Source organism: Cervus elaphus, chromosome 33 (genome assembly GCF_910594005.1).
Source record: "Cervus elaphus chromosome 33, mCerEla1.1, whole genome shotgun sequence".
NCBI classification, from domain to species: Eukaryota; Metazoa; Chordata; class Mammalia; order Artiodactyla; family Cervidae; genus Cervus; species Cervus elaphus.
In genome coordinates this window covers 47,277,499-47,289,682 of record NC_057847.1, presented here as the reverse complement: position 1 = coordinate 47,289,682, position 12,184 = coordinate 47,277,499, and the positions used below count along the sequence as shown (strand labels likewise).

At 42.5% G+C, this 12,184-nt stretch overlaps 1 long non-coding RNA gene across 1 annotated transcript in view; it reads right to left on the bottom strand.

The window, feature by feature from the left end:
• LOC122688557 overlaps nt 1–12,184 on the bottom strand; it is a 253,942-nt gene that overhangs the window by 47,534 nt on the left and 194,224 nt on the right. The window contains exon 2 of the long non-coding RNA XR_006339503.1: nt 1,042–1,152. This is a non-coding gene — a long non-coding RNA (uncharacterized LOC122688557). The remainder of the gene's footprint in view (nt 1–1,041; nt 1,153–12,184) is intronic.

Sequence of the window (12,184 nt, the reverse complement as noted above, 5' to 3'; positions counted from 1 at the left end):
TTGTGAAGTAATTAGCCTCCAACTAATAAAAAAATTAAAAAAAAAAAAATAGTAAAATTCTGTGTAAATGAAATCTTAGAGTCCTAATAATTAGAGCAGTTAGAAATCCAGGTGTGTTAATTAAAGTGAGCCCAGTGCTAACCACTCAATCTCTTCATCCCCTAAGATTGCTCCTGAAGAACCTCTGTGATTCACAAGGTTTGGAATATGGTTCTGTTATGTCCATATCCCTTAGCATCAATGGAAATCTGGATGAGGTTTCACCTAGTAAATTTTTGCTAACATTGTTTAGTTTGTTTGGTTTCCTTCATCTCTCCTAAACTGGCTGATTTAGGCTTTGGCAATGCAAAAAGATAGTTGCTGCACTGCTGTTCTTTTCACACCATAACTGTTTTTAAATCCTGTGCAGTAGAATCATTTCATCTAATCTTTCTGGCCCTCAGTTTCACTTGTGGTTTCTAGATAGTTTCAGAAGTTACTTCTAAAAGTCAGATTCTATGACTCTTTTGGTACGATTCTTGGGGTTCAAGTTTTCCTTCCTGTCTCTTACTTCAAAGACACATACAATGTTTAAGAAACTCAACACTCATAGACTTGTACTATTTTTAGTGTAGGCCCACAAAACTGATGACGCTTACAAATAAGTCATTATTAGACCAGTAAATACTGGAGTATACCCACTCCAGAATATTAAAAATGTATATTAAATACATAGTTATATTATAAAGCTAACCTAATGGTGCTAATAAGTGTCTCTAAGTAAAGTGATTTTTAACACTGTTTGCACATTTTAAAAAATGTATTCATGCCATTAGAGTGAAAATGAGGCTGATGTTTATGTTTCAAATCCCTGTCTACAAATACTCCACAAGCAAACAATGGTTGTTTCCCTACACCAGAGGAGTAAAGCAAAGCCACTGAAAAAGGTAACACTGCCTCCCCAGTTCCCCACTCCAACCCGAATAATGCTTCCCTTAAACCTAAAGAAAGCTGAGTCAGGTGGCAATAACCTGACAACAAACTTGATTAATTTTTACATACCAAAAGCTGGTCATTTCAAACCTTCGTCTGTGTATCTGTATAGGCGTCAACATAAAGGATTCCGTTTCTCACGCATTTCTTAAGCAGGAGATTCAAGGGCCTAAGCTGGACCTAGAAGATGAAAAAAGCCAGGGTTAGGGAGAAATCTCTCCTGAATCTGAGAGGCATAATTCAGGAATCTGTGCAGATTAGGTTTTGCTCCATGCTTACCATGGACCCAAACATTACTGTTTTTGAGAATTAATATTTGTTTGGGGAGTGAGTAAATACATGTATATACACGTGTACTCATTCTATTCAACAGCGACTGACTGGATGACCAAGAAGAATTCTTACTGCCCATTTCCCTCTGGCATGGATGTTAGAGAGGAACTACACTGGAAGTTTCTGTATTGTATAGTATAAATGGGTACTCACTCATGTCTGACTCTTTGTGTTCCCATGGACTGTATGTAGCCTGCCAGGCTCTTCTGTACATGTGATTTCCCAGGGAAGAATAATGGAGTGGGTCTCCTGAGTTGACAGGTGGATTCTTTACCACTAGCACCACCTGGAAGCCCAGAAGTTTCTAAATCTACCCAATGTGTCTAAATGCATTCAATGTTTCTAAATACACTCAATGTTTCTATTGGATGGAGATTGCCAAGGCTCATCCTAGACTTCGCAGCCAAGCCTGCTCAGATCTTGGCCACTGGATGTTACTGAAGACTTGAACTCTCAAAGGTTAGGGACATGGAGTGCTGGAAACTACTGGGTCCAGCTACCAGATGTGGAAGAGAAAGGGATCTGAAGCAACACTGAGCCTAACAGAAAGCCAATGCCTCCTTTAAGAAGGAGGCACTCTTCTTTACAAGAAGGTGGACACAAGGTCAAGGAGCAAGCTAGGAACTGGGACACATGATGGAGACAACACCCAGAAAGCATTTAAGTGCCTGCATGTTTTTCCCTTGGTTGATAAAAACTCTCACTTGAGGCACAGAATTAAAATTTTTCTCTTCCTATGATGTAGTTCCTTTTAGCTTCCCCAACACATTAATGAGGTTGTATATATACCTATAAGGCCTTACCCCGTGGCCCAGTTGGTAAAGAATCTGCCTGCAATGCAGAAGATGTGGGTTCAATACCTGGGTTGGAAAGATCCCCTGGAGAATGAAATGGCAACCCACTCCAGTACTCTTGCCTAGAAAATCCCATGGATGGAGGAGCCTGGTAGGCTGCGGTCCATGGGGTCGCTAAGAGTCGGACACTACTGAGTGACTTCACTTTCAGTTTTCACTTTCACACATTGGAGAAGGAAATGGCAACCCACTCCAGTGTTCTTGCCTGGAGAATCCCAGGGACGGGGGAGCCTGGTGGGCTGCCATCTATGGGATCACATAGAGTCGGACACGACTGAAGTGACTTAGCAGCAGCAGCAGCAGACTTTGGGAACACTGGGGTTGGGAACCTTGAGGGTAAAGACTTTGCATCATTGAAATTTCTGCCCCAGCTTCTTAACACATATTCTAAGGTCACAGTTGTACAAAAATACCACAAAATAGAATGTGTCTTTTGGGAACAGAGAAGGAACTGCCAGTTTATTAATGAAAAATTAAACTTTCTTTGTTATAGGTTTCTTGGAGGCTGACCAAGTCATTTCATCCAGGTGTTTGGACTAGAAAACAGGAATAACAACAGAAAAATTCATTTTACCAAGGCAGCCTTTATAACCTCAACACATACATTAGGACTGAAAAACCACCAACTGCTATAGCCTTATTTATCATGCAGACCACTTCTAAGTTGGAAAGACAGGATTGCAAACCCTGTAAAAAACTCTAGGTTTTTTTCCCCCAGCAGTCTGGCACAAAATAGTAGGAATAAGTCTTCATTTTCCCCACCTATGACTTAGGCACCATAATTATGAATTATGCCCTGGTGACCACAAGGTGAAATCAAATAAGTGCCTCATGCACAGACCCCCCAACATTCCCCTGCTGTCTCCGCTTGAAGACCAGCTCCAATAACATATGCATTTGTTTGAAATCGTCCTTGGAGCCTGAGTTCAGCTAACTTTTCACCAAGCTATTTAAAATGAGTTACACAGTCTAAATGTATCTTGAATCCTTTAAGGACAAAGGCACCGAATAAATACAAACATAGAGCACAGAGCTAGGAGAAAACTATTCCGTTAAGGGATAAGGCAAATCCTACCATAAGAAGAGCAGAGACGCAGGACAGCCATGGGCACCGCCATCAGAAGAAACCACGGAGGAGTCCAGAGGGGGGTTGATGGGGGCGACAGCACCCCGCAGAGACGCTGCCCTGGCCGCCACACGGGGGCCACATCTGTTCGGCATACCGAAGCACTCCAGAGGTGGGAATGGTGACCCAACTCCACTTCAAACCCACAAGATTAATTAAACCAGGCTCAAAAGAAACTTTGGGCTTCTTCAAAAATGAGTTATTTACAAGTGCCGGCCATGATCATTCCCAGAGAAGGAGAGCAAACTGTCAAAAACTTTTTTTTCTGAGGCAAAATATTTTTTTTTATTCAGAATCCCTCCTACAAAATGTCTACAATTTACTATTTCTTAATTAGAGTAAAGCATGTGTGTGCTAAGTCACCTCAGTCGTGTCCTACTCTTTGCAACCCTATGGACTGTAGCCCACAAGGCTTCTCTGTCCCTAAGACTCTCCAGGCAAGAATAGTGGAATGGATTGCCATGCCGTCTTCCAGGGGACATTCCCAACCCAGGGATCTAACCAGCGTCTCTTATGTCTACTGTGTTGGCAGATAGGTTCTTTACACTAGCGCTACCTGGGAAACCCATAATAAAGCAAAAGGAAAAGGAAAATCTAGGAGGAATTCTTGTATAGGATTATCATGAGGTTATAAAAATAAATGAGCTCTAGTACCTGAAATTCCCTAATGTGGCAAAGACTTCTGGAAGCTCACAAAGATGTGTTTTTCTTCCTCCTGAAAATACATTTCCCAGCCTCCCAAAAGTTGAGTGTAACCATCTTCTGAGCTCTGGTCAATCATAAGTGAGCAGATATGAACAATGTCACTTCCAAGCCTGTCCCACAGAAATTACCCCCCATAAGCTTCACGTTCTTATCTCTTTTACCAGCTAGACATAGTTGATGATGGAGCCCTTTAGATTCCTTGCTTCTCAGAGTCTGGTCCATGAATGAGCAGCATTGACATCATTTGGCACTTACTAGAATACAAATTCTTAGGTGCCACCCCAGGCCTCCTGAAACAGAATCTTCATTTAACAAGCTGCCCAGGTGATACACACATGCATTCAAGTTTGAAACCTAACAGTCTAGACTGTACTAGACAGTACATCTGCAAGATGAAAAGAGCATGAATCCCTGACTGTCACATGGAGGAAAGCCACAAGCTGACTAGAAACATCTGCCTTGCATTCATGAAAAACTAGGAAATAAACTATGTATGCACTTTCTTTAGCTTCTATTTTTTAACACAGATGAGCTTACTCTAAAGGATACAACAAAACATAGTAGTGGTGGTGGTTAGTCTCTCAGTCATATCCTACTCTTTGCAACCCCTTGGACTGTAACCCACCAGGCTCCTCCGTCCACAGGATTTCCCAAGAAAGAATAATGGAGGCGGTTGCCATTTCCTTCTCCAGGGGATCTTCCCAATGCAGGGATCAAACCCACATCTCCTGCATTGCAGGCAGATTCTTTACTGACTGAGCCATCAGGGAAGCACAACAAAACGCATCTACTGCTAAACCATCGTGAGCCTGCATTCTGTCCTTCTGGAATCTGAAATATCAACACAGCCCTTAGAAGTAGCCTGAACTAACCAAGAGGCTGTTTTATCACATGACAAATCACTGCACACCTTCAGACTGAGGGTGCTTGGGGACTTTTTATACTAGCACATAAGTTGTGTAAAATATAGAATTTTTCAGCCTCCATCTATTTCCAGGTCAAGATTTCCTTCCTTCCATTATTCCATAATGTTATCAAGTCCTTTTTAAAAGGGCCAATGTCGGCTTCAGGATCCCTGCTGGCTTTGAGCATTTATCATTTTAAGAGTGAAATCATTCTTCATGGCATATTATGAGCCTTTTTTGTCAGGTAGTTAACTAAACTGGCACCAGTTAACTGTGATCTAAACTTTATATTGACAGATCTGGCAACAGACTGACATTCCTTGCACTAATTTTGGCTGTCCGTTTTGAAAAAAAAAATGTGTTTGAAATATGATTTATCTTAAGCTGACAGCAGTCTTCATCAGGGTGCCAGCCACTGACAGAGTCAGGGAAAGGACCCAGCATAGAATCCGAGCTGAATATGTTTTCAAGACAGGAAGAAAGAATTTAGAGCCCCTCTTCCTCAAAGTCATAATTTAATTTAACAACCAAGGCTGGAAGGAAAACAAATGTTTCTTACTAAGCCTCACCATCAACAATCTATTTTTCCCCAATACCACATTTGTCTTACCTTGTAAAGCCCAGGATTACCATCCTCAAGTCTTACAATAATACCTGACATACACCAACTATTCCTGCCGCTCAGTAGAGCCCCTGAAATGCAATTATAGGAAAAGATCTAATAAAACAAAGATTAGCAACAGAAATGTGAGCACTGTTAACTGCTTTTTAGGGGGAGGGGGGAGTTGGAGTGGGAAGGCTGATATGAAAGCCAGAAACTAACCAGCTGAAGGAATAATGACATGAAAGGAACTGACAAAATTGGAAAGATCCATCAGTATAATCGTGCTGCATTAATGACAGTATCTGGGTAGCAGAAGAATCATTTGACCATTAGACCCTGAATTGTTACATCTCTCTTTTCCCAATGAAAATGAGATGCAGAAATACTTTCAGATATTAACAAAAAGCTGTATGAAGCCCTTATTAATATTTCTTAGCCCAATCATGCTTCATTAACAATCCAAACCCTGTGTTTTTAGAGTATGCCAACATTATATGTAAATCCATTAACATGTAGCTATTCAGTGTCATTTTTTACTCTTGGTACAATCTGAGAAGAGGTGTTTATTTGTGTGTATAAATACTAATGATGAGCAAGATAAAATAGCCCTGGGTTCTGTGCTTAAATCCTTGCCTTAGTATTTACAGCAATAAACGAGATGGAGTGAGGAGGGAAAGGAGTATATATTGCCTAGAAGCTAAAATTATTTCCTAGTGCCATCAAGCCAGAGTGAATAAAGTTCTCCTGGGGAAATACTATTCATTCAAATGGGCTGAATTGGACACTATGGTGCTATTAAGTGCATACCAAATAATCATTTGCCAAACAGTTAACTTCTGATGCTAAAAAAAAAAAAAAAGAAGAAGGAAAAAAAAAAAACCACTTCAGCCTCTTTATCTCTATTTACATTTCTGGGAGCCAAGATGTAAATGTAGTAATAAAAACATGTAAGACATAAACTCTTATAAATATATGGTAGAGGCCCCAATTCCATATGCTACTGATTTGTTTCCTGCCCCAGCTCCACCTTCCTCATGACTTCACATCACCCACCATCACTGACAAGTCCAGGGGGGTTGAGAAATTCGATTGTTTCTTCCTATACCTCTCCTCCCAGGCAGCACTTAGCTCTGCTTCCTCCCTCACCTTCTCTCCTCCATTAAACAAACTTCCTTCATAAGGCCCATTTGTCTCCATCCTTTTGAAATTGCTAACCCATGCTTAGTTGTCAAAGACTTTTAGTGCTTAACATCATGTAACATTCATGTAACAGAAACCTCCTATGTCCTGACCACCCCCCACCACCCCACCAAAAGTGACTCATAGAATAATTTAGATATTGTGACAAAGCTGGGGAAGTGAGGGGCAGGCTAAGGGTACACTTTTGAGTAGACAAGCCTCTCATCAACTTTCAAATAGCAGGATGAAGGTGGCTAATTCTTCTGCAAGTATGTAAGACTCTCTTCACCACCAAGAAAACTTCTATGACATGAAAAGGCAAGACAAGGGAAGATAAGCCAAAATGAGGTAAGTCAAGGGACAGGAAGGGGAGGGAGCAAAGGCACATACATGCCAGGCACTGTGAAAAGTTCTGTTATATATTTATTTAATCTCAGATCTCCACATTGTGCCCCTCACTCTCAATTTTATAGGTATTGTTTCTGAGGTTGAGAAATATGAATTAACTCATGAAGTGGCAGGGTCAAGATTTAAATCCATCTGTCTGGGTCCCAAGCTCACTCACCTTCCTTGGCCCAGGCTGCCCCAGGCACAGCACATTCTTCCCCATGATTCTGTCAGATAAGTAGAAGGGCTCATTTCTCTCTTTTGTCATAAAGGAAATTTTGCTGAGGCCTCACTCTTGGACACAAAACCTTCCCAAGTATTACCCTTCCTAACGCATCTTAACACTTTAATTGCTTCTGTAATTGTCCAATGCAGAGCATCCACGGGCTAAAAGGGTGTCTTGACTGGTCATCTGCTGTCCTTGTGACTAATGTCAATATTTCAAACCTTGCTCCATTTAAGAAAACAAGAATTCTGTCTGCAGTATGTTCAAAGTGGAATTGACAAACAGGTGGGATTCTTTTTACAGAGGAACAGAGAAATCTACTGGGGAAACTCTCTGGGTGAAGCTGCAGGTCATTAGTAGCAGGACACGCAAGAATTCACATTGAACCTGGCCTCTTCTGACATGAACACAAATCCTTACCCTGGCCCCAGGGGCCAAGGAGCTGAGAAAGGGAGTGATGTGATGTGATGGATACTGGCAGCTTTGTGTTTGGGATGTGAGGAGGGGGAATGGGGCTGAGAATGCAGTCTGGGGACTCTCTCATCCTCCCTACCCTGAAATCCCCCATCCTGTGCTGAGAGGATCTAAGCCTACATATGAAACAGAAAGTGGCTTTGTTTTATGTGTTTATTGTGTTTATCTGTCACATTCAACAAGACTGTGCACTTAAGGTGGCAGACAGGCTCAAGAAAAATACCTCCGAGCAACCAGATTAAGGGGGAGGCAGCGCCTGCAGTGGAAGGACAACAGGGCTGACAGGCAGGTCTTTGCATCTAAGTCAGATTGCACACGTGACTGAGATAAAGGAAATGAACACCACCACCTCTAAAGTCTTGTCCAAGTCCTCCCCCATCGATGTTTAAGACAGTAAGATACTGAGGGCTAATTTTGTGTTAATCTCCCCCCACCCTTGTGGAAGCAGTTGGAGGCATTTCTCTTGCCAGTGATTCGCAGCATTGACTCTCTCAAGCTTCGCAGCCTCAGCCAAACCCAGGAAAGCCTCAGTTCATGAGGGATTAAAATGAGCTCCTTATGAGAGACAAGCACTGCTCTAAGCCCCACGTCTTTGCATCACTGAAGAAATTGCGTAATAATTATCATTACTATTTTAGAGATGAGAAGCTCAATGAGCATCCCAAGGCCACCAGGAAGTCTGAGTTGAAAACTGAATCTAGATATTCTGACCCCAAGCCAACTGCTCTGAGCTTATGACCTCAGTTTCTGCTTCGACAAATTCCCTTCAACACACACACACACACACAGAGAGATATAAACTACACAGAGTCCAGATGGGGGTGTGTCTGAAAGCCTGAGGCAGAAGAAGTATGTTTGAGGAATGGACTGAAGGTCTGCTCCTAGTACTACCGAAGAAAAAAGTGTACAGGGACGTGAGAGTTTGCTTCAAAACTGGCAAAATCAAGTTCCAGTTTGAATGCTAGGTCCTAGAGATGGAGCCACTTGACAACCATGGGCAGCTCTGCATCTGAGAATAAACTAAGTTCTTGGGCCCTCTGTGGTGTGGAGGATTCTGGGGGAACCCTCCCCAGGACCTTGCTCACGTTCTCAAGCAGGGTTCTGAGCTGACCATGAAGACACAAATATGATGCAAAGAACAGGCCTGGATGGAGCCACCTGGTTGGATATTTGTCAGGAATATAGTAGAGAGGATTCTAATATCAAATTAATTAAATTAAACTACATTATCTTTGAACTGTCTCAGGAACTCTAGGATTCCAGGAGAAGAAACATGTCTCTGTGTTCTTATATAACTTTGCACATCAGGGGAGGGAACAATGAGAACAATAAGAGGGATAATAATGCGTATTTATGGAGCTCTCACCATGTGCCAGGTGCTGCCATCTCTGATTATTCAAGGCTGTAACCCAGCACCATATGGACAAAGACAATGGCAAGAGGTAGAACAAGGACAGCAACAAATTAATTAACCAAGTAGGATCTGAATTCAAGTGGGGTCCAGAGGGAATTGTAATTCATTCTGGCAGCTTGCACCCTTCAACAATGCAAAGAAAGCATCAGACAAAGAAAACTTCATGAGACTGCTTCATCACTGCCAGGGTTCCTGGCAGTCTCCATACCCAAGGGCCTGCAGGAGAAAACACAGTGGAACTGTGCAAAAGATGATGCTTCTGACAGTGATCCTGACATGAGAGATGGCTGTGACCCTTTCTGAACTCTGAGTCCACAGTGCCAATCAGCAGTAATCACTATTTGTGAAAACACAAAGATCATACGGACTTTCTCCCTTCACTGTTTACGCCACAAAATTTGATGCCCTCCTAGCAGTTGACTGCTTGCCCTCCTTGGACTCTTCTCCAAGAGGCTTCCCAATTAAATCACAAGCTCCTCAAAGGCAGACCGCTGGTCCTTTTCTATGGAAAAGAAATAGTTAGTTCAATAATAAATACACAGTAAGTACTCAGTAAATGGAGAAGGAAATGGCAATCCACTCAAGTATTCTTGCCTGGGAACGCCCATAGACAGAGGAGCCTGGCAGGCTACGGTCCATGGGGTCACAAAAGTCAGACATGACTTAGCAACTAAACCATAACCATGACCACTTAGTAAATACCCATGGAATCGAGTGGAAAATTGATCCTGATGTGGAATCAGCAGCCACTTCCCCCTGGTGGGTGTGTATGTGCACACTGTCTCTTGTTAGGATGGCAGCTGTGATGTGTGACCCCCGCCCTGGTCTGCTGTCTCATGAAGTCTCCCCCATCCCTGGTGGGTGCCCACTGGATGCAGGCCTGATGCTCTGTTTCAACGGACCCTCGCAGTCTCTTTGGGTGTCACTGTTTCCCGTCCCCTCCTCTTTGTGCCTTTTGAGTGTCCTGCTTTTCTGAAGGGGGGGGTCCTTTTAAATGTTAGTCAATCCTTTTCAAATGCTTCAGTCCTACATAATTGTACTGTAGTAGCTTTCCCAGGATGGGGAAACAGTGGAAACAGTGTCAGACTTTATTTTGGGGGGCTCCAAAATCACTGCAGATGGTGATCGCAGCCATGAAATTAAAAGACGCTTACTCCTTGGGAGGAAAGTTATGACCAACCTAGACAGCATATGAAAAAGCAGAGACATTACTTTGCCAACAAAGGTCCGTCTTAGTCCAGACTATGGTTTTTCCAGTGGTCATGTATGGATGTGAGAGTTGGACTGAGAAGAAAGCTGAGCACCGAAAAATTGATGCTTTTGAACTGTGGTGTTGGAGAAGACTCTTGAGAGTCCCTTGGACTGCAAGGAGATCTAACCAGTCCATCCTAAAGGAGATCAGTCCTGGGTGTTCATTGGAAGGACTGATGCTGAAGTTGAAACTCCAGTACTTTGGCCACCTCATGCGAAGAGTTGACTCATTGGAAAAGACCCTGATGCTGGGGGATTGGGGGCAGGAGGAGAAGGGGACGACAGAGGATGAGATGGTTGGATGGCATCACCAATTCGATGGACATGAGTTTGAGTAAACTCCGGGAGTTGGTGATGGACAGGGAGGCCTGGCGTGCTACAATTCATGGGGTCGCAAAGAGTCGGACACGACTGAGCAACTGAACTGAACTGAACTGAGCTTTCCCAGGATTCTTAAACTTCAGCAAGGCTAACAATCCCCAGGGTCCACCCTTAGATGTTCTGTTTTGGAATAGGATCAAGAATCTACAGATTCAATAAACCCCATCAGTTGATGTCTGCTGCAGGTGGTCCATGAATCACCCTTGGAGAAACACTGACTGTCTCAAAGGAATTATAAGACAGGACCTCAGTCAGATGATTAATTATTATCGTGATCCCAGAAACCAGAATTCTGAATGTGTTTCACCTCTGGGGTCCTAGAACCACTGCTAGTTTTTCAGGAGGCAGGTGTTATCAGCCAGAGGGTTTTATGAGAGAAAACACAAGAAAGAAGCCTTGGTTCAGTCAGAAAACTGTCCATGTTCTAAGACACCAGACTGAGAGGGAGTGAAGTCAGGAATCAATCGGAGGCAAGAACGACAAGGAGACAAGGTGGGAAGGCAGGTTTCAGGTCACAATGAAGGGGTGGCATGGTCTTGACAGCATAAGGGGTCAATGAGCTGTCCACATTGTTTGCTTTGGCTGAAACCCCCGGCCCCTCTGTGGTTACATCAACAATAACTTAAAGCAGCAATGCTTACCTGTGCTTATATGAAGTAGGAAGGAGATCCTTAAACAAAAATTGTGATGTAAGTTAGGACAGTTTTCTATGTATTTCCCCTTTACTTTGGTTACCTTTATCCCTATTTTATTGTACAACCTTCCACTCATCTGCTTAATAAAGCATACAATGGTTTCAGACTCTCTTTCCTTTCTACCATCTGAATCTACTTTTCAAAAAGTATGTGTACATTTAAGGTTAAAGAGTTCATATAGCTTAAAATATTACCTCTCATACAATTATCTCTTAATATGAATAGATCAAAGCTATCTATACCAAGTAATGTAATTGCAAGCCATCAATCATTTATGAGAAATATAATTTTGCAAGCAATAAGAATTTCTAGTACATCTTTGCACAGATATGAGACTAACATTGCTAAGAAAATTTCATGAAGCATTTGGAAACCATTTAAGCTGAGTTTTAAGCCTGCCTAGAAGTCAAGCAAAGAGTAACCATGGACAAGGTTGGCTGCATGATTTATTGTGAGATATCCCCTTCTCCTTGACTCCCTCGGTACCCAAGCCTGCATTAACCTAACATTTCTCGCACCATTTGTACCGAGCTTTTGCTTCAGTTTCTTCCCTCCCAGACTGTGAGCAACTCACAAAAAAGAATCCAAGTCTGAGAAGCTGCCACATAAGACATCCCTTAACAACAATAATTTGGCATCCATCCACATATAAAAGTGACCTGTGGGAGTTGTGGGATC